The 20,335-nt window shown below is 42.2% G+C and overlaps 1 protein-coding gene across 1 annotated transcript in view; it reads right to left on the reverse strand.

Moving 5' to 3' along the window:
- Positions 1–20,335, reverse strand: part of LOC121635284 (zinc finger protein 665-like) — a 645,425-nt gene that overhangs the window by 122,427 nt on the left and 502,663 nt on the right. The window lies entirely within an intron of this gene.

Raw genomic sequence — 20,335 nt, forward strand, 5'->3', positions numbered from 1 at the left:
GAGATGCAGGAATGGATGAAACTGCATTGATGTAGAAACAAAGCATAATAGATTATATTAATGTTGCATTTGTGTGTAACCCAGGCTGCTGCCACAGCTCGCCAGATTGATAAGTGTCCCAAGAATGATTCAAGGCTGAATCCTATAGAAGATCAGTAGGGTGATAGAAAATGCAATACAGCATTTTCATAAGAAGTGATAAATTGGAAAAAAAAAAAAAAAAAAAAAAAGAAAATAGATTAATTCATATAATTTTAAATTAAAAAATTTAATTTATACAATAAAAACATCAATTTGAAAAGTGTTTTGGAATTTCTACACATTTCAAATTAAAATATTAACAAGGAATTGGACATTGAAATATTCATTATTAAATACTGTGATTTGTAAATGTATTTTCAAATGCAATTTCTAACAGGAGAATTAAATAATTCCTAAATCTGCTTAAAAATTCCATTTCAAATCTTAGATTTAAAAAGGTGATTCCCTTTTCCATTCCCCCCCCCATATATATATATATATATATATATATATATGTATATATATATATATATATATATATATTAGGGCTGGACAATAAAGGAAAAAAGCATATCGATAAAAATAAAAAATAAAATAAAATAAATATACATATAAGCACAAAAAACCAGAATCAGAATGGTATAACACAGACATTTTAGAGCCTGCGTAAATTGCAAAAGACATATTTCTGCCTCTATCAATAAAAACTTTGTCATTGAATGATGTGGGACTCCACAAGACCAAAGAGAAGCTAGTTCACACACATTTATTGATAATGAAAAAGGAGTATAATCAGTATGGAGGACGTAAAGTGACACAATGAATTAATTAAATATATCATCCAATAATTACTTAAACGTGTCATTAAATAATTACAATGATAATGAAATACATAATTGTGTTTTTAAATGTATCATTAATTAATTAAAATACAAATGAATATAAAAACATTTATAATTATTTTACTAATTAATTATCTATCCATTTAATTAACTATTTCACTATTTAATTATTTATTTCTCTATTTCATTATTTCACTATTTAATTATTTATCCATTTCATTATTTTAATATTTAATTAATGATTTATCTAATTTACTATTTTACTATTTAATTAATTATTTATCTATTTAATTATTTTACTATTTAATTAATTCACTAATTCATTTAATATTAAAATAATTACATAGATAAAAATATAAATATAAGCACAAAAAACCAGAATCAGAATGGTATAACACAGACATTTTAGAGCCTGCGTAAATTGCAAAAGACATATTTCTGTCTCTATCAATAAAAACTTTGTCATTGAATGATGTGGGACTCCACAAGACCAAAGAGAAGCTAGTTCACACACATTTATTGATAATGAAAAAGAAGCATAATCAGTATGGAGGACGTAAAGTCACACAATGAATTAATTAAATATATCATCCAATAATTACTTAAACGTGTCATTAAATAATTACAATGATAATACATAAATGTGTTATTAAATGTATCATTAATTAATCAAAAATACAATTCAATATATGTAAATACATTTATAATTATTTTACTAATTGATTATTTATCCATTTAATTAATTATTTCTCTATTTCATTGTTTCACTATTTAATTATTTCTCTATTTCATTATTTCTATATTTAATTAATTATTTCACTAATTAATTTAATAGTAAAATAATTACATAGATAAAAAATAAATATACATATAAGCACAAAAAAACAGAATCAGAATGGTATAACACAGACATTTTAGAGCCTGCGTAAATTGCAAAAGACATATTTCTGCCTCTATCAAGAAAAACTCTGTCATTGAATGATGTGGCACTCCACAAGACCAAAGAGAAGCTAGTTCACACACATTTATGGATAATGAAAAAGGAGCATAATCAGTATGGAGGACGTAAAGTGACACAATGAATTGAATAAATATATCATCCAATAATTACTTAAACGTGTCATTAAATAATTACAATGATAATGAAATACATAAATGTGTTATTAAATAATTAAAATGATAATGAGATACTTAAATGTGTTTTTCAATATATCATTAATTAATTAAAATACAAATGAATATATGTAAAAACATTTATAATTACTTTACTATTTAATTAATTATTTCTCTATTTCATTATTTCACTATTTAATTAATTATTTATCTATTTAATTAATTATTTCTCTAATTCATTAAATAGTGAAATAATGAAATAGAGAAATAATTAATTAAATAGTGAAATAATTAAGTAAATAGTGAAATAATATGCTTTTACATATAGTCATTTGTATTTTAATTAATTAATGATACATTTAATAACACATGTATGTATTTCATTTAGGGCTGCAACGATTAGTCGACGTTGTCGACAATAGTCGACAAGAAAAATAGTCGACAATTTAGCCGTCGACTATTGTCGGCAAAAAATAAATAATTACCGAGTGAGACGTCGTCTTCTAATCCTATCTCTGCTGAGAGTTGCACAATGCACATGTGCAAAGAGGGGGAAAAAGATACAGAGTGAGACATCGTCTCCTTTTTTTTTTTTATCTCTGCTGAGACTGCACATGCGCAATAAAGTCCGCCAGGGGAAAAATATGGCGGCCAACCAGGGAGGAAAACCACGGCGGACACATTTAAGTAATTATTGAAAGGTATATTTAATTAGTTCATTGTGTCACTTTACGTCCTCCATAAATCAGAAGTGGCAAATTCATAATTAAATTATGGCCACTGAGTAAAACTTGTAACACAGAATGATCGAACCACGAACTTGTGTGTCACACCTCACTGATGTAAGTCTAACTATCATGATAAAGTATTTTAGGCGAGGGAATCACCCCATTATCACAGTAAAAACGGCATTAAATGTTTAGCAAATAAGGAGCTTAAATCAGAAACACACCGCAATAAACCAGCAAGCAGAAACATGATCCTAAAAAAAAGATGTCACACCAGACGTAACACCAGAGACATAATGAAGTACAGAAATAATTAATTAAATAGTGAAATAATAAAATAGAGAAATAATTAATTAAATAGTGAAATAATTATATGTTTTTACATATATTTAGTTGGATTTTAATTAATTAATCATACATTTAATAACACATTTATGTGTTTAATTATCATTTTCATTATTTAATAACACATTTATGTATTTCATTATCATTTTTATTATATAATGACACATTTAAGTAATTATTGAATGATATATTTAAATAATTCATTGTGTCACTTTACATCCTCCATAAATCAGAAGTGGCAAATTCCTAATTTAATTATATTGCCACTGAGTAATACATGTAACACAGAATGATCGAACCACGAACTTGTATGTCACACCTCACTAATGTAAGTCTAACTATCATGATCAAGTATTTTAGGAGAGGGAATCACCCCATTATCACAGTAAAAACGGCATTAAATGTTTAGCAAATACGGAGCTTAAATCAGAAACACACACCGCAATAAACCAGCAAGCAGAAACATGATCCTAAAAAAAAAAGACATAACACCAGCTAACCAGCTATCTTTGCTTCTCTTAAATATCCATCCTGGGGAGGCATTTCTTTTACTAAATATTCGATTGCTTTGGACAGTAGTGTTAAGACATTATTATTTTAGCTCACTTTAACTAATAATAATAATGATAAACTATCATTTTAATGCAGAGTATTTAACAGGTTACACGTCACATTAATCCACTTCGACCTGCTGTAAGCTAACACGGTGTAGAAAAAAGTTTCTTTTCCATTAATAAAAATCTTAAACTTACCAAGCAAAGCCACAAACACGTCCGAGAAGCTGAGGAAGGTGTCCTGGATCGAAAAGTTCGAAGTTTGCTGGATAAATCCACAAGAAGGCAAAGTTTTTCAGTCTGCTGTGAACTAGACGTATTGTCTGATCAGAAGCTGAGCTGAAAAGACCGAGCCTCGTTTACAGACACACAAAATGTCCGAACGAAAAGTGCATCTTTCAAAAATCCGAACGTCATCCAATCAGAGTTATGATCCTTGTCAACACAAGACCGGGAAGAATTATACCACAATGCATTGCGGTGTGACGGTCTTAACAGTGCAAGAAAAACAACAAACAGGCTGATTAAACAAAACTCAGCAAAAAATGAATAAACAAAAAATAAATAATAACATATAATATAAAGAAATATTTTTTAGGTTGCTGTGGTGACTGCAGGTAGTCAGGTGATCTGCAGCAGTGTAATATTTTAGATTACATTTTACCCCACTTTCAGGTCCTCAACTTGGACAAGTGTCTGTAGATGCTTCGAATGATGACTGCCATTTTATTATCCTAATGTATAGAAGGCAACACTATTATATCACTATATAATACCTAATACCATCCACTTTTTGTTATGTGAGCTTAAGAATAATTACATCTGTAACCCTGTTTATTGTTCTAACCATAAAACTATTGTTAAATATGAACTAACACCAGGCACTGACATAAGCAGAATAACTGAATAATTAATAATTTTTTTACAATCACATCCTTTTTTTTTTTAACTAATATTATGACTTATATCCAGCAGGACCAAGCTGTCTTTTCATTAATCCTGCTGTTGAGGCATTGTCTGTTAAAGGATGTGTGGTGTGTGTATATGTATGTACACACATGTATACACACACACACACTAAAAACTGCTGGGTTCAAAAATAACCCAATCTTAACCCTGCTGCTGGGTCAAATATGGATTGACTCGGCACTGCTTTATTTTAAATCAGCAGGAATGGGTTATGTGTTGGACCCAGCACATTTGTTAATATTTTCTACTCTACAAATAGATTAAAATGACCTGTCTGTATAGTTATATAGTTATATATATATATTAAAATATGGGTTATTAAACTACTAACAACTGGTTTCAAATGACCCCATATATTTATTTTAAATCCGCCTTTATAAATGGAATATAATAATGAAACACTTTTCAGTCATTTACTGGAAAACAAGGCACATGATCTCCATTTGTAAAAAGTGCAGAAATACAATGGAAAAAACTAAAATGAAAAAAACATCATAGTTATTTAATATCTGGTCTTCTTCAGCTGATTTACAACACAAATGTTCTGAAACACTCATCGAATGTATTCAAAAGAGATGGGTCTTCAATGGCTGTACTATATATATATGTATATATATATATATATATATATATATATATATATATATATATATATATATATATATACATCCCTTAAATCCACAACAAAACTGTGGATTTAAGGGAATGAGGAAGCTTCTATGCATCATTTATTTAATGTCATCCACTAACATTTTCTCTCTACTGAAGCAAAACTGTAATTTTTCTAGTGTCTTTGGGCTTCATACAGTAGTTTGTCTATTATTTCTCTATCAGCAGTGTCAGCTTGTCACTAATTTTCAACTTCTTATGACTGAGTGAATTGTCCATGACACTAACTGCACAATGATTTGTGATGGTTAGCTCATATCTGCAAACAAATACATGGGATCTGCACCAAAGTTGACAGTATTCATACTTGTTAGGTCCTTAACACATGAAAACACCTGTTGCCATGGAAATAGGTTCCCTCTGGTTGGAGAGAAGTGCTGGCTTTCTACTGTTTAGGACTCAGCCACCTCCATGTACATTATTTGAAAACAATTACACAGGTACACCGTGCTGAGTTAACCCATCTATGCCTGTCCCATGAAAAAATGGTAAGAAAAGTACACATTTTTAAATATGATTTGGCCCTTTAACAAAATGTAAATAATGGGATCTACCATTTATTACCATATGATAGTTTAAAAATAATATAATATGGTATTCTGCTTCTGGGTATCTATTAGGGAACAGAGGACAAGTATGACATTGTGTTCAACAGGATTTTGAACAAACTTTATTCCATAAATTGAAACAAACTGTCTCAGAAACTGTATGTGACACATATGTCACGTCACGCTCTTATGGCTTGAGCTAAAAAGGTGAATGACACGGGTGGCGGGGGCCAGGATGCTCGGACCCGATGGATGCCGCTTGCGGCTTTAATTAGGGTCCGAGCCATACAAAGTATGGCAAGGCCCTATTGTTCCTGAAATGTTTATTATTATAGTTCTCCTTCTAAGCGCTTCGAGGCCAAATTTGACCCCCTAAACACCCATGAAAAGTTGTGAAACTTGGCACACACCACAAGCCCGGCGAAAATTGCTATATTCTAAGGTCCGCCTACACTTCAATGCAAAAGTAGCTCAACAGCGCCACCTAGAAAAAAATAATTACCCCCAAAACAATGGGGACCCGAACGTCTACTTCGACGTAGGAAGACGAAACTCGGCACACACGTGTAACACCCCGAGGAGAGCAAAAAAGTCAATCAAACACCTGTTGCCATGGCAACTGGGTGCCCGCCATCTTGGCGTGTGCGGCCATTTTTTGGCCATTTTTTGCACTTTACACACATCGTATTTGAACGAACTAGTCTGAGGGGATTCGTGCGATTGACTCCAAACTTGGTGGGAACCTTCCTGACAAGTTGGGGACCAAACGCTCCTCAAAACTTTCTAATAGCAGAAAGCGTGTTACCGTGGCAACCCACGAAAAATGACCTTCTCGCCATGAAACACGGTTTGCTCATATCTCCATGGAAATACATGGGATCTGCACCAAAGTTCACAGTAGTCATACCTGTGCACACCCCAAGTCCAGCACAGAAGTCAATCAAACACCTGTTGCCATGGCAACGGGGTGGCCGCCATCTTGGATTTCACTGCCATTTGAACAAACTAGTCTGAGGGGATTCGTGCGACTGACTCCAAACTTGGTGGGAAGCTTCCTGACAAGTTGGGGACCAAACGCTCCTCAAATCTTTCTAATAGCAGAAAGCGTGTTACCGTGGCAACCGACGGAAAATGACCTTCTCGCCATGAAACACGGTTTGCTCATATCTCCACAGGAATACGTGGGATCTGCACCAAAGTTGACAGGATTCATACTTGTTGGGTCCTTAACGCGTTACACCACCTGTTGTCATGCGACATCGGGTGGCGGGGTCCAGGCAGCTCGGACCCGATGGATGCCGCTTGCGGCTTTAATTATTATTATTATTATTTTTCTAAGCATTTCGAGGCCCAATTTGACCCCCTAAACACCCATGAAAAGTTGTGAAACTTGGCACACACATCAAGCCCCACGTAACTCGGATATTATAAGGTCCGCATACACTTCAATACAAAATTGGCTCAACAGCGCCACCTACAAAAAAATAAATTCCCCAAATGAATGGGGTCCCAAAAGTCTACTTCGACGTAGGAACACGAAACTCGGCACACACGTGTAACACACCAAGTCTAACAAAAAAGTCAATCAAACACCTGTCGCCATGGCTACGGGGTGCCCGCCATCTTGGCGTGTGCGGCCATTTTGTGGCCATTTTTTGCACTTTACACACATCGTATTTGAGCGAACTAGTCTGAGGGGATTCGTGCGACTGACTCCAAACCTGGTGGAAAGCTTCCTGACAAGTTGGGGACCAAACGCTCCTCAAATCTTTCTAATAGGAAAAAGCCTGTAACCGTGGCAACCGAGGGAAAAACGCCCTAGCCATGAAACACGGTTTGCTTATATCTCCATAGGAATACGAGGGATCTGCACCAAACTTGACAGGATTCATACAGGTTGGGTCCTTAACGCATTGCAGCACCTGTTGTCATGGCAACATCGGGTGGCGGGGTCCAGGCAGCTCGGACCCGATGGATGCCGCTTGTTATACTTCTAAGCACTTCCAGGCCAAATTTGACCCCCTTAACACCCATGAAAAGTTGTGAAACTTGGCACACAGGTCAAGCCCGGCGAAAATTGCAATATTCTTAGGTCCTCATACACTTCAATGCAAAATTGGCTCAACAGCGCCACCTAGAAAAAAATGAAATCCCCAAATGAATGGGGTCCAAAAAGTCTACTTCCACGTCGGAAGACGAAACTCGGCACACACATCTACCACCCCGAGTCGACCAGAAAACTCAATAGAACACCTGTTGCCATGGCAACAGGGCCCCCGCCATCTTGGCGTGTACGGCCATTTTTTTGCCATTTTTTGCACTTTACACACATCGTATTTGAACAAACTAGTCTGAGGGGATTCGTGCGACTGACTCCAAACTTGGTGGGAAGCTTCCTGACAAGTTGGGGACCCAACGCTCCTCAAATCTTTGTAATAGCAGAAAGCATGTTACCGTGGCAACCGACGGAAAAACGCCTTCTCGCCATGAAACACGGTTTGCTCATATCTCCATAGAAATACGTGGGATCTGCACCAAACTTTACAGGATTCATACTTGTGACACCCCAAGTCCAGCAAAGAAGTCAATCAAACACCTGTTGCCACGGCAACGGGGTGCCCGCCATCTTTGATTTCACTCCCATTTTAACGAACTAGTCTGAGGGGATTCGTGCAACTGACTCCAAACTTGGTGGGAACCTTCCTGACAAGTTGGGGACCAAACGCTCCTCAAATCTTTCTAATAGGAAAAAGCGTGTAACCGTGGCAACCAACGGAAAAATGCCCTCGCCATGAAACACGGTTTGCTTATATGTCCATAGGAATATGTGGGATCTGCACCAAACTTGACAGGATTCATACTTGTGACACCCCAAGTCCAGCATTGATGTCAATAGAACACCTGTTGCCATGGCAATGGACTGCCCGCCATCTTGGATTTCACCGCCATTTTAACGAACTAGTCTAAGGGGATTCGTACGACTGACTCCAAACTTGGTGGGAACCTTCCTGACAAGTTGGAGACCAAACGCTCCTCAAATCTTTCTAATAGGAGAAAGCGTGTTACCGTGGCAACCGACAGAAAACGCCTTCTCGCCATGAAACACGGTTTGCTTATATCTCCACAGGAATGAATGGGAACTGCACCAAACTTGACAGTATTCACACACGTTGGGTCCTTAACGCGTTACACCACCTGTTGTCATGGCGACATCGGGTGGCGGGGTCCAGGCAGCTCGGACCCGATGGATGCCGCTTGCGGCTTTAATTAGGGTCCGAGCCATACAAAGTATGGCAAGGCCCTATTGTGGATGAAATGTTTATTCTCCTTCTCCTCCTCCTCCTAAGCATTTCGACGCCAAATTTCACCCCCTAAACACCCATGAAAAGTTGTGAAACTTGGCACACACCTCAAGCCTGGCGAAAATCGGATATTATAAAGTCCGCATACTATTCAATGCAAAATTGGCTCAACAGCGCCACCTACAGTCACCAAAAAATCACCACATGAATGGGGCCCAGGAAGTCTACTTCAACGTAGGACGACGAAACTCGGCACACACGTGTACCGCCCCGTGTTGACCAAAAAACTCAATGTAACACCTGTCGCCATGGCAACGGGGGCGCCCGCCATCTTGGCGTGTGCGGCCATTTTTTCGCCATTTTTTCCACTTTACACACATCGTATTTGAACGAACTAGTCTGAGGGGATTCGTGCGACTGACTCCAAACTTGGTGGAAGCTTCCTGACAAGTTGGGGACCAAAAATTGTTCAAATCTTTCTAATAGCAGAAAGCATGTTACCGTGGCAACCGATGGAAAATGACCTTCTCGCCATGAAACACGGTTTGCTCATATCTCCATGTAAATACATGGGATCTGCACCAAACTTGACAGTATTCATACTGGTGACACCCCAAGTGCAGCAAAGAAGTCAATCGAACAGCTGTTGCCATGACAACGGCGTGCCCGCCATCTTGGATTTCACTGCCATTTGAACGAACTAGTCTGAGGAGATTCGTGCGACTGACTCCAAACTTGGTGGGAACCTTCCTGACAAGTTGGGGAACAAACGCTATTCAAATCTTTCTAATAGGAAAAAAGCCTGTAACCGTGGCAACAGACCGAAAAAGCCTCCTCGCCATGAAACACGGTTGGCTCATATCTCCATAGAAATACACGGGATCTTCACCAAACTTCACAGCATTCATACGTGTCCCACCCCAAGTGCAGCAAAGAAGTCAATCGAACACCTGTTGCCATGGCAACGGTGTACCCGCCATCTGGGATTTCACTGCCATTTGAACGAACTAGTCTGAGGGGATTCGGGCGACCGACTCCAAACTTTGGTGGGAACGTTCATGACAAGTTGGGGACCAAACGCTATTCAAATCTTTCTAATAGGAGAAAGCGTGTAACCGTGGCAACCGACGGAAAAAAGCCTTCTCGCCATGAAACACGGTTTGCTCATATTTCCACAGAAATAGATGGGATCTGCACCAAACTTGACAGGATTCATACTTGTTGGGTCCTAACGCATTACAACACCTGTTGTCATGGCAACATAGCATGTTTAGCTAGCAGAATTAGCATGCAAGCAAAAAATGCTAACTAAGTATATCAACATTTCAGATTTTCAGCTGGGTGTCTTACCATGTTAAATATGATGTGACCAGGTTACCTACCATGCTAGGAAAGGTGTATGAGACGGGGTGGCGGGGTCCAGGCCGCTCGGGACCCGATTGGATGCCGCTTGCGGCTTTAATTATTATTATTATTCTTCTAAGAACTTTGAGCCAGAATATCACTGCCTAAACACCCATGAAAAGTTGTGAAACTTGGCACACACATCAAGCCCGGTGAAAATTTTGATATTCTCATGTCCGCATACACTTCAATGCAAAAGTGGCTCAACAGCGCCCCCTACACACCCCAAAAATACCCAAATGAATGGGGTGCAGAAAGTGTACTTCGACGTAGGAAGGACGAAACTCGGCACACACGTCTAACACCCCAACCTGACCAAAAAAGTCAATCAAACACCTGTTACCATGGCAACGGGTTGCCCGCCATCTTGCCGTGTGAGGCCATTTTTTGGCCATTTCTTCCACTTTACACACATCGTATTTGAACAAACTAGTCTGAGGGGATTCGTGCGACTGCCTCCAAACTTGGTGGGAACCTTCCTGACAAGTTGGGGACCAAACGCTATTCGAATCTTTCTAATAGGAGAAAGCGTGTTACCGTGGCAACTGACGGAAAAATGCCTTCTCGCCATGAAACACGGTTTGCTCATATCTCCATAGAAATACCTGGGATCTGCACCAAACTTGACAGTATTCATACGTGTGACACCCCAAGTCCAGCAAAGAAGTCAATCAAACACCTGTTTGCCATGGCAACGGGGTGCCCGCCATCTTGGATTTCACTGCCATGTGAGTGAACTAGTCTGAGGAGATTCGTGCCACCGACTCCAAACTTGGTGGGAACGTTCATGACAAGTTGGGGACCAAACGCTATTCAAATCTTTCTAATAGGAGAAAGCGTGTAACCGTGGCAACCGACGGAAAAAGCCTTCTCGCCATGAAAGACGGTTTGACTCATATTTCCACAGAAATAGATGGGATCTGCACCAAACTTGACAGGATTCATACTTCTTGGGTCCCTAACGCATTGCACCACCTGTTCTCATGGCAACATAGCATGTTAGCTAGCAGAATTAGCATGCAAGCAAAAAATGCTAACTAAGTATATCAACATTTCAGATTTTCTGCTGGGTTGTTTTACCATGTTAAATATTATGTGACCAGGGTACCTACCATGCTAGGAAAAGGTGTATGAACACGGGTGGCGGGGTCCAGGCCGCTCGGACCCGATGGATGCCGCTTGCGGCTTTATTAGGGTCCGAGCCATACAAAGTATGGCAAGGCCCTATTGTTTCTGCTATGTTTATTATTATTCTCCTCTCCTCCTCCTCCTAAGCATTTCGACGCCAAATTTGACCCCCTAAACAGCCATGAAAAGTTGTGAAACTTGGCACACACGTCAAGCCCGGCGAAAATCGGATATTCTAAGGTCCGCTATACTATTCAGTGCAAAATTGGCGTCAACAGCGCCACCTACAGTCACCAAAAATCACCACATGAATGGGGAACAGGAAGTCTACTTCAACGTAGGAAGACGAAACTCGGCACACACGTGTACCACCCGTGTTGACCAAATAACCTCAATGTAAACACATGTTGCCATGGCAACGGGGCTGCCCGCCTCTTGGCGTGTGCGGGCCATTTTTTTTGCCATTTTTTCCACTTTACACACATCGTATTTGAACGAACTTGTCTGAGGGGATTCGTGCGATTGACTCCAAACTTGGTGGGAAGCTTCCTGACAAGTTGGGGGAACCAAACGCTCCTCAAAATCTTCTAATAGCAGAAAGCATGTTACCGTGGCAACAGACGGAAAAAACGCCTTCTCGCCATGAAACACGGTTTGCTTATATCTCCATAGAAATAGATGGGATCATCCACCAAACTTCACAGTATTCATAACGTGTTGACACCCCAAGTACAGCAAAGAAGTCATCAAACACCTGTTACCATGGCAACGGGTCGCCCTGCCATCTTGGATTTCACTGCCATTTTAACTAACTAGTCTGAGGGGATTCGTGCGACTGACTCCAAACTTGGTGGGAAGCTTCCTGACAAGTTGGGGACCAAGCGCTCCTCAAATCTTTCTAATAGGAGAAAGCGTGTAACCGTGGGCAACCTTGGCAAAAAGCCTTCTCGCCATGAAACACGGTTTTGCTTATATCTCCATAGGAAAACATTGAACTGTAACAAACTGTGGACAGGATTCATACTTGTTGGGGTCCCTAACGCATTACAACACCTGTTGTCATGGCAAGATAGCATGGTTAGCTAGCAAATTAGCATGCTAGGAAAAAAATGCTAACTAAGTATATCAACAATTCAGATTTTCTGCTGGGTGTTTTACCATGTTAACTATGATGTTACCAGGTTACCTACCATGCTAGGAAAAGGTTTAGGACACGGGTGGCGGGGTCCAGGCCGCTCGGCCCCGATGGATGCCGCTTGCGGCTTAATTAGGGTCCGAGCCATACGAAGTATGGCAAGGCCCTATTGTGGTTGAAATGTTTATTCTACTCCGTTCTTCTTCTAAGCGCGTTCGACCCCAAAGTATGACCCCCTAAAACACCCATGAAAAGTTGTGAAACTTGGCACACGACGTCAAGCTCGGCGTAACCTCGGATATTATAAGGTCCGCATACACTTCAATGCAAAAACGGCTCAACAGCGCCACCTACAGTCAACAAAAATCACCACATGAATGGGGCCCACGGAAGTCTACTTCAACGTAGAAGACGAAACTCGCCACACACGTGCACCACCCCCGAGATGACCAAAAAACGTAATGTAAACATCCTGTCGCCATGGCAACGGGGGCGCCCGCCATCTTGGCGTGTGCTGCCATTTTTTTTTCCCATTTTTTGCACTTTACACACATCGTATTTGAACGAACTAGTCTGAGGGGATTCGTGGCGGACTGACTCCAAAACTTGGTGGGAAGCTTACTGAGAAGTTGGGGACCAAAACGCTCCTCAAATCTTTCTAATAGCAGAAAGCGTGTACCGTGGCAACCGACGGAAAAAACCGCCTTCTCGCCATGAAACCATGGTTTGCTGATATTCCATAGAAATACGTTGGATCTGCACCAAACTTGACAGGATTCATACTTGTGACACCCCAAGTCCAGCATTGGATGTCAATAGAACCACCTGTTTGCCATGGCAACGGACTGCCCGCCATCTTGGATTTCACTGTCATTTCAACGAACTAGTCTGAGTGATTCGTGCGACTGACTCCACACTTGGTGGGAAGCTTCCTGACAAGTTGGGGACCAAACGCTTCCTCAAATTCTTTCTAATAGGAAAAAGCGTGTAACCGTGGCAACCGACGGAAAAATGCCCTCGCCATGAAACACGGTTTGCTTATATCTCCATAGGAATACATGGGATCTGCACCAAACTTGACAGGATTCATACTTGTGACACCCCAAGTCCAGCAAAGTAGTCAACGAACACCTGTTGCCATGGCAACGGGGTGGCCGCCATCTTGGACTTCACTGCCATTTGAACGAACTAGTCTGAGGGGATTTGTGCCACTGACTCCAAACTTGGTGGGAAGCTTCCTGACAAGTTGGGGACCAAACGCTCCTCAAATCTTTCTAATAGGAGAAACCATGTTACCGTGGCAACCGACAGAAAAAGCCTTCTCGCCATGAAACACGGTCGCTCATATCTCCACGGAATAGATGGGATCAGCACCAAACTTGACAGTATTCATACCTGTAACACCCCAAGTCCAGCAAAGAAGTCAATCGAACACCTGTTGCCATGGCAACCGGGTGGCCGCCATCTTGGATTTCACTGCCATTTGAACGAACTAGTATGAGGGGATTCGTGCGACTGACTCCAAACTTGGTGGGAAGCATCCTGACAAGTTGGGGACCAAACGCTCCTCAAAACTTTCTAATAGCAGAAAGCGTGTTTCCGTGGCAACCGACGGAAAATGACCTTTCTCGCCATGAAACACGGTTTGCTCATATCTCCACAGGAATAAATGGGAACTGCACCAAACTTGACTGGATTCATACACGTTGGGTCCTTAACGCATCACACCACCTGTTGTCATGGCGACATCGGGTGGCGGGGTCCAGGCCGCTCGGACCCGATGGATGCCGCTTGCGGCTTTTAATTATTATTATACTCCTAAGCATTTCGACCCCAAATTTGACCCCCTAAACGCCCCATGAAAAGTTGTGGAAACTTGGCACACACATCAAGCCCCGGCGAAAAATTTCATATTCTAAGGTCCACATACATTTCAATGCAAAAGTGGCTCAACAGCGCCCCCTAGACACCCCAAAAATCCCCAAATGAATGGGGTCCCAAAAGTCTACTTCGACGTGGAACACGAAACTCGGCATCACCACGTGTACCACCCCGAGTCGGCCACAAAACTCAATAGAACACCTGTTGCCATGGCAACGGGCGCCAGCATCTTGGTGTGTGCGGCCATTTTATGCACTTTACACACATCGCATTTGAACGAACTAGTCTGTAGGAGATTTGTGCGACAGACTCCAAACTTGGTGGGAAGCTTCCTGACAAGTTGGGGACCAAACGCTCCTCAAAAACTTTCTAATAGCAGAAAGCGTGTTACCGTGGCAACCGACGGAAAAAACGCCTTCTCGCCATGAAACACGGTTTGCTCATATCTCATGGAAATAGATGGGATCTGCACCAAAACTTGACAACATTCATACGTGTCACACCCGAATTCCAGCAAAGAAGTCAATCGAACACCTGTTGCCATGGCAACGGGGTGGCCGCCATCTTGGATGTCACTGACATTTCAATGAACTAGTCTGAGAGGGTTCATCCGACTGACTCCAAACTTGGTGGGGACCTTCCTGACCAGATGGGGATCAAACGCTCCTCAAATCCTTCTAATAGGAAAAACCGTGTTACCGTGGCAACACACGAATATGACCATCTCGCCATGAAACACGGTTGCTTATATCTCTATAGAAATTCAAGGGATCTGCACCAAACTTGCCAGTATTCATACGTGTCACACCCCAACGCCAACAAAGAAGTCAATTGAACACCTCTTGCCATGGGAACGGGTGGCCGCCATCTGGATGTCACTGACATTTGAATGAACTAGTCTGAAGGGGTTTCATCCGACTGACTCCAAACTTGGTGGGACCTTCCTGACCAGATGGGGATCAAACGCTCCTCAATCTTTCTAATATGAGAAAGCGTGTTACGTGGCAACCCACGAATATGACCATCTCGCCATGAAAACACGTTTTGCTTAAATCTCCATAGAAATTCAAGGGATTTGCACCAAACTTGACAGTATTCATACTTGTTGGGTCCCTAACGGCATTGCACCACCTGTTGTCATGGCAACATAGCATGTTAGCTAGCAGAATTAGCATGCAAGCAAAAAATGCTAACTAAGTATATCAACATTTCAGATTTTCAGCTGGGTGTTTTCCCATTTTACCTTCCATGTTTAACCAGGTTACCTACCATGCTGAGAACAGGTGTATGGAGACGGGTGGCGGGGTCCGGCCGCTCGGACCTATGGATGCCGCTTGCGGCTTTAATTAGGGTCCGAGCCATACGAAGTATGGAAGGACCCTATTGTGGTTGAAATGTTTATTAGGGTCCGAGCCATACAAAGTATGGCAAGGCCCTATTGTGGTTGAAATGTTTATTAGGTCCGAGCCATACGTAGTATGGCAAGGCCCTATTGTTATTCCAAATGTTTATTTTTCCGATTCTTCTCCTAAGCGCTTCGAGGCCAAATATGACCCCCTAAACACCCATGAAAAGTTGTGAAACTTGGCACACACATCAAGTCCGGTGAAATTGGCAATATTCTAATGTCCGCATACACTTCAATGCAAAAGTGGCTCAACAGCGCACCTAGACACCAAAAAAATCACCACATGAATGGGGCCCCGGAAGTCTACTTCGACGTAGGAAGACGAACTTAGCACACATCTGTACCCATCACCCCGTGTTGACCAGAAACTCAATGTAACACTGTCGCCCATGGCAACGGGGTGCCCGCCATCTTGGCGTGTGCGGCCATTTTATTTGCCATTTTTTGCACTTTACACACATCGTATTTGAACGATACTAGTACTGAGGGGATTCGTGCGACTGACTCCAAACTTGGTGGGAAGCTTCCTGACAAGTTGGGGACCAAAATTGTTCAAATCTTTCTAATAGCAGGAAACGTGTTACCGGGGCAACCGACGGAAAACCGCCTTCTAGCCATGAAACACGGTTTGCTCATATCTCCTGAGAATACCTGGGATCTGCACCAAACTTGACAGGATTCATACTTGTGACACCCCAAGTCCAGCAAAGTAGTCAATACAACACCTGTTGCCATGGCAACGGGGTGCCCGCCATCTTGGAATTCACAGACCATTGAACGAAACTAGTCTGAGGGGATTCCTGCGACTGACTCCAAACTTGGTGGAAGCTTTCCTGACAAGTTGGGGACCAAACGCTCCTCAAATCTTTCTAATAGGAAAAAGCGTGTAACCGTGGCAACGATGGAAAAAATGCCTCTCGCCATGATAACACGGTTTGCTTATATCTCCATAGGAATACGTGGGATCTGCACCAAACTTGACATGATTCATACTTGTGACCACCCCAAGTCCAGCAAAGAAGTCAATAGAACACCTGTTGCCATGGCAACGTGGTGCCCGCCATCTTGGATTCACTGCCATTTGAACGAACTAGTCTGAGGGGATTCGTGCGACCGACTTCAAACTTGGTGGGAACCTTCCTGACAAGTTTGGGGAACAAACGCTATTCAAATCTTTCTAATAGGAAAAAGCCTGTAACCTTGGCAACAGACCGAAAAAGCCTCCTCGCCATGAAACACGGTTGGCTCATATCTCCATAGAAATACACGGGATCTTCACCAAACTTCACAGCATTCATACGTGTCCCACCCCAAGTGCAGCAAAGAAGTCAATCGAAGACCTGTTGCCATGGCAACGGTGTACCCGCCATCTTGGATTTCACTGCCATTTGAACGAACTAGTCTGAGGGGATTCGGGCGACCTACTCCAAACTTGGTGGGAACGTTCATGACAAGTTGGGGACCAAACGCTATTCAAATCTTTCTAATAGGAGAAAGCGTGTAACCGTGGCAACCGACGGAAAAAGCCTTCTCGCCATGAAACACTGGTTTGCTCATATTTCCACAGAAATAGATGGGATCTGCACCAAACTTGACAGCATTCATACGTGTTGGGTCCCTAACGCATTACAACACCTGTTGTCATGGCAACATAGCATGTTAGCTAGCAGAATTAGCATGCAAGCAAAAAATGCTAACTAAGTATATCAACATTTCAGATTTTCAGCTGGCTGTTTGTCCATTTTACCTACCATGTGACCAGGTTACCTACCATGCTAGGAAAAGGTGTATGAGACGGTGGCAGGGTCCAGGCCGCTCGGACCCGATGGATGCCGCTTGCGGCTTTAATTAGGGTCCGAGCCATACAAAGTATGGCAAGGCCCTATTGTGGTTGAAATGTTTATTAGGGTCCGAGCCATACAAAGTATGGCAAGGCCCTATTGTGGTTGTAATGTTTATTATTATTATACTCCTTCTAAGCGCTTCGACCCCAAATTTGACCCCCTAAACACCCATGAAAAGTTGTGAAACTTGGCACACACCTCAAGCCTGGCGAAAATATATTATAAAGTCCGCATACTATTCAATGCAAAATTGGCTCAACAGCGCCACCTAGAGTCACCAAAAATCACCACATGAATGGGGTCCCGGAAGTCTACTTCAACATAGGAAGACGAAACTCGGCACACACGTGTACCACCCCGTGTTGACCAAAAAACTCAAAGTAACACCTGTCGGCATGGCAACGTGGCACCCGCCATCTTGGTGTGTGCGGCCATTTTTTTGCCATTTTTTGCACTTTACACACATCGTATTTGAACGAACTAGTCTGAGGGGATTCGTGCGATTGCCTCCAAACTTGGTGGGGACCTTCCTGACAAGTTGGGGACCAAACGCTCCTCAAATCTCTCTAATAGCAGAAAGCGTGTTACCGTGGCAACCGACGGAAAATGACCTTCTCGCCATGAAACACGGTTTGCTCATATCTCCATGGAAATGCATGGGATCTGCACCAAAGTTCACAGTATTCATACCTGTCACACCCCAAGTCCAGCAAAGAACTCAATCGAACACCTGTTGCCATGGCAACGGACTGCCCGCCATCTTGGATTTCACTCCCTTTTTAACGAACTAGTCTGAGGGGATTCGTGCGACTGACTCCAAACTTGGTGGGAACCTTCCTGACAAGTTGGGGACCAAACGCTCCTCAAATCTTTCTAATAGGAAAAAGCGTGTAACCGTGGCAACCGACGGAAATATGCCCTCGCCATGAAACACGGTTTGCTCATATCTCCATGGAAATACATCGGATCTGCACCAAACCTGACAGGATTCATACACGTTGGGTCCTTAACACATTACACCACCTGTTGTCAAGGCGACATCGGGTGGCGGGGTCCAGGCAGCTCGGACCCGATGGATGCCGCTTGCGGCTTTAATTAGGGTCCGAGCCATACGAAGTATGGCAAGGCCCTATTGTGGTTGAAATGTTTATTAGGGTCCGAGCCATACAAAGTATGGCAAGGCCCTATTGTTCCTGAAATGTTTATTCTCCTTCTCCTCCTCCTCCTCCTCCTCCTAAGCATTTCCACGCCAAATTTCACCCCCTAAACACCCATGAAAAGTTGTGAAACTTGGCACACACGTCAAGCCCGGCGAAAATCGGATATTATAAGGTCCGCATACTATTCAATGCAAAATTGGCTCAACAGCGCCACCTAGAGTCACCAAAAATCACCACATGAATGGGAACCAGGACGTCTACTTCAACGTAGGAAGACGAACTCGGCACACACGTGTACCACCCCGTGTTGACCAAAAAACTCAATGTAACACCTGTCGCCATGGCAACAGGGCGCCCGCCATCTTGGCGTGTGCGGCCATTTTTTTGCCATTTTTTCCACTTTACACACATCGTATTTGAACGAACTAGTCTGAGGGGATTCGTGCGACTGACTCCAAACTTGGTGGAAGCTTCCTGACAAGTTGGGGACCAAACGCTCCTCAAATCTTTCTAATAGCAGAAAGCATGTTACCGTGGCAACAGACGGAAAAACGCCTTCTCGCCATGAACACGGTTTGCTCATATCTCCACAGAAATACATGGGATCTCCACCAAACTTCACAGTATTCATACGTGTGACACCCCAAGTCCAGCAAAGAAGTCAATCAAACACCTGTTGCCATGGCAACGGGGTGGCCGCCATCTTGGATCTCATTGCCATTCATTTCAACGAACTAGTCTGAGGGGAATGGTCCGACCGACTCCAAACTCGGTGGGGACCTTCCTGACAAGTTGGGGACCAAACGCTCCTCACATCTTTCTAATAGCAGAAAGCGTGTTACCGTGGCAACCGACGGAAAATGACCTCGCCAAGAAACACGGTTTGCTCATATCTTCATAGAAAGAGATGGGATCTTCACCAAAGTTCACAGGATTCATATGTGTAACACCCCAAGTCCAGCAAAGAAGTCCATTAAAACACCTGTTGCCATGGCAACCGACGGAAAATGGCCTTCTCGCCATGAAACACGGTTTGCTCATATCTCCATAGAAATAGATGGGATCTGCACCAAAGTTCACAGTATTCATACGTGTGACACCCCAAGTCCAGCAAAGTAGTCAATCAAACACCTGTTGCCATGGCAACTGGGTGCCCGCCATCTTGGATTTCACTGCCATTTCAACGAACTAGTCTGAGGGGATTCGTGCGACAGACTCCAAACTTGGTGGGAACGTTACTGACAAGTTGGGGAACAAACGCTATTCAAATCTTTCTCATAGGAA

Source organism: Melanotaenia boesemani, chromosome 24, assembly GCF_017639745.1.
Source record: "Melanotaenia boesemani isolate fMelBoe1 chromosome 24, fMelBoe1.pri, whole genome shotgun sequence".
NCBI classification, from domain to species: Eukaryota; Metazoa; Chordata; class Actinopteri; order Atheriniformes; family Melanotaeniidae; genus Melanotaenia; species Melanotaenia boesemani.